Source organism: Dipodomys spectabilis, unplaced genomic scaffold (assembly GCF_019054845.1).
Source record: "Dipodomys spectabilis isolate Male_0828 unplaced genomic scaffold, ASM1905484v1 ptg000006l, whole genome shotgun sequence".
Classification (NCBI taxonomy): Eukaryota; Metazoa; Chordata; class Mammalia; order Rodentia; family Heteromyidae; genus Dipodomys; species Dipodomys spectabilis.
In genome coordinates, this window is record NW_024870683.1 from 5682125 (window position 1) to 5686279 (window position 4155).

Here is a 4155-nt window from a genome sequence, read left to right on the forward strand (position 1 = left end):
TTTAGGTTATTGCAAATGGATATGTTTTCCTAATTTCAGCCTCTCTCTTCTGATTTTTGTGGATTGTTTTTTCTTTTTTTTTTTTTGGTCGTGGGGCTTGAACTCTGGGCCTGGGCCCTGTCCCTCAGCCCTTCAGCTCAAGGTGAGCACTCTACCACTTGAGCCACAGCACCACTTCCGGTTTTCTAGTGGTTTATTGGAGATAGTCTCACGGACTTTCCTGCCCGGGCTGGCTTTGAACCGCAATCCTCAGATCTCAGCCTCCTGAGTACCTAGAATTACAAGCGTGAGCCATGGGCACCCAGCTTGTGGACTGCTTTTATACCCTGCTACTTTGCCAAAGTTTCAGACCCCTCAACTAACTTGGGAGTAGTCTATGGGATTCTCTAGATAGAGGATCATGTCATCTGCAAAGAGGGGGAGTTTTATTCCTTCTTTCCTTATTTGGATCCCCTTTATGTTTGCCTTATTGCTCTAGCTAGGAATTCTTAGTATTATTTTGAAGAGGAGTGTAGAGAGCATACAGCCTTGTCTCATTCCTCATTTTAGAGGAAATGGCTTTAACTTTTCACCATCAAGTATAATATTGGCTGTAGGCTTGTCATCTACAGACTTGATTATAGTGAGGAATATTCCATGGACTCCTTGTTTCTCCAGAGCTTTCATCATAAAGGGGTGTTGGATCTTGTCAAATGCTTTCTCTGCATTTATGAAGATAATCACATGCTTGATGTGTTGAATTACTCTGGAGGAACTTCCCTGCAGTGGACCAAAAGAGCAGAGCTGAAGGAACCAAGGACTAAAGCTCCAACCCAGAACAGCTGTGAGGGAGAAGGCACTTCTCAGGCATGTGGCTCCAGGCAGCACTGCCTGGAAGCAGTTGAGCTGTTTCCAGGGAAGAGGAGGGCTCTTTGCTGGCATAATGAGCAAGGGTGTGAGGAAGACACCAAGCTACAACAGTCTGTGGCTCCTGGCACCATGGCTTCCTGAGGGACAAACCCCAGGACTGGCAAAAAGAAAAGGACTGGTAAGGTGGCTCAGTGGTAGAGTGCTTGCCTTGCATGCATGAGGCCCTGGGTTCAATTCCTCAGCACCACATAAACAGAAAAAGCTGGAAGTGGCGCTGTGGCTCAAGTGGGAAAGCGCTAGCCTTGAGCTGAAGAGCTGAGGGACAGCGCCCAGGCCCAGAGTTCAGGCCCCACGACCGGACCCAAAAAGCAAAACAAAACAAACCAAAAAAAAAAAAAAAAAAAAACAGAAGTGGCACTGTGGCTCAAGTGATAGAGCACTATTCTTGAGCTGAAAAGGTGAGGGACAGCGCTCAGGCCCAGAATTCGAGCCCATGACCAACAGAAGAAGAAGAAAAAAAAAATGGAATTCTGGAAACTCAACAACAAAGAAACTAATAACCTGATTTATACTGGGCAGTAGATCTAAATAGACATTCTTTAAAAGAAAACATGGCCAGTTGGTATATGCAACAATGTTCAAAATGTCTATCAGGAAATTGCAAATCAAAACAACGAGATACCACTTCACCCATTAAGAATGGCTACTATCAAAAAAAATCTAAAGATAAGATTTGGGAAGGGTTTGGGGAAAATTGAAGCTTGCATATTGTTGATGGGAATGTAAATCGGTGCAGGCATTGTGGAAAACAGTGTGAAGGTTCCTCAGAAAATTAAAAATAGAATTACCATGTGATCCAGCAAACCCACAATTTTATATCTATCAAAAAAATTGAAGTCAGAATGCCAAAGAAGTATCTGCTCTTCCATGTGCATTGCTGCACTGTTCACAATGACCAAAAATCAAAACAACCTAAGTAACCATCAACTGATGAATACATAAAGAAAATCTGGACAAATACACAATAAAATATTTGGCCCATAAAAAGAAGGAAATCCCTTGTGATATCATGGATGGCACTAGAGAGCCTTGCACAAAGTTAAATAAGCCAGGCACCTAAAGACAAGTATCACACTATGTCTCTTAAATGTGGAAGATAAAATGGTTGACCCATTGTATTCAACATTCACTTTGTAAAAAATGAACTATGTAACTCATAGGTAGGGACTAGAGGGGAGAAATGGGAAAGAATAAAGGAAGGGATGACATTGTCCAAGATGCATTATATTCATAATCTGACTTATACAAGTGTAACCACTTTGTACAACTACTTAATAATAACAATATCTTACATAATCAACAAATAAAATAGTTTATCGCATGAAAGCTGAGAGTACAATGGTAATTACTAGAGGCTGGGGCGGGACATGGAAGGCTGTGAATGGGGAAAGACTGAGCAATTCATGCTGTTTCAACTTGATTCCAGTAAAAAAAGCTCTGGTGTGCTGCTGCACAGGAAGCTGAGTATAGATAACAATGATGTGCTAGACATTTCAGAAAGCTAGGAGAAAGGATTTTTAAAGATTTTTACCCTCAAGATGAGTGTTGAAGATAAGTATTTTTAAATTGATTTAAACATTACAAAATGTATGTGTGAGTCAACATAATGCATGGCACCCCCAATAATACATATAATTTCTTTTTTTGGGGGGGAGGGAGGTCCAGTCGTGGGGCCTGAACTCTGGGCCTGGGCGCTGTCTCTCAGCTCTTCAGCTCAAGGCTAGCGCTCTACCACTTGAGCCACAGCACCATTTCTGGTTTTTTTCTTTTTGCTTATGTGGTGCTGAGGAATCAAACCCAGGGCCTCAGGCATGCAAGGCAAGCGCTTTACCACTGAGCCACCTTCCCAGCCCCAATACATATAATTTCTTACTTCACATAAAGTACTTTTTAATTTTAAAAAATGATTTCTAATCAGCATAAATGTCTAATCTGGCTCCTTTGTCTCTTGGTCACATTACTGAAAGATGAAATCCCTTCAGTTCAAATGTTTAGTCCTGGTCCACTACACCCTGGCCAGGGAAGGAGGGAGGTGCCTCAGAGTGCTCCACCTGCTCAGAGGGACATGTCTGGGACAAGCTGTTAAAGCAGCTGTCTGTGTTGGAAAAGAGTCTGGCTGAGATGCAGACAGACCAAAAGGAGATGACAGCAGAGAATGCTATAATGGAAGACATGTCTTGATAAAGGCTTAGCAAGAATTGGGACAATTGCAGGGTAGAATCAATGCTGCAAAAACCTCACATGGATAACGCTTAGGCAAATCTGAGCTGTTTCTCAGAAAGCTAAAGAGAGAAAATAGAGAGAAAATTATGAGAAAGAAAATAAGAGATACTTGGAACAGAGACCCGCGAGGCAACATTTATTTCATGTGCCTAAAGAAAGAACCAGAGCAAATAGAAAAGAAGCAACAATCTTAAAAAGAAAAAAGAAAATTTCCTAAACTGAAAAAGAAAAATATATCTCCTCAGTTAAAAAGGGGCCAAGGCTAGGTACCAGTAGCACACACCTGTAATCCTAGCTACTCAAGAGACTGAGATCTGAGGATTACCATTCAAAACCAGCCCAAGCAGGGAAGTCCATGAGACTCCTATCTCCAATAAGCAACCAAAAATCAGAAGTGGAGATGTGGCCAAGTGGTAAAGCACTCTAACTCAAGCTCTGAGTTCAAGCTCCAGGACTGGGGGGTGTGTGTGTGTATGTGTGTGTGTGTGTGTGTGTGTGCGCGCGCACACACACACACACACACACACAAGTACTCATTAGGAGCCAGGTAGAGTCAATGCCAAAAGACTAACTTTTACAATGCAAGGAGGCAAATAACATTCATCCAAGATCCTATTTAAAAAACAAAAACTAAAGCAAAGAGAGCTGGGGAAATGGCTTGTGTGGGAGGTACATCCCTAGCAAGTGCAAGGCCCTGAATTCAAACCCCCATCACACACACACACACACACACACACGCACACACACACAGCATTAGTACCATCCTAAGAATCCTATTGTCATTATCTGTTCTTCATTGTCTAACAAAGGCCTCAGCTCTAAATACCAACACATGGTTTGTGGGGGAGGGGTATGTGAGACACAAGAATTGAACCCATAACAGCCTCCTTCCCTTATCAGCTAGGCAGCTTGTAGTGCAGCACCCAAGGAGGCCTCCCTCCCCCATGATACCTCATGAGCTAGTTTGGCTGCAGTGGAGCCTGCACAGGGTGACTTACTGGCAGCTCAGGTCACAGTGACAAA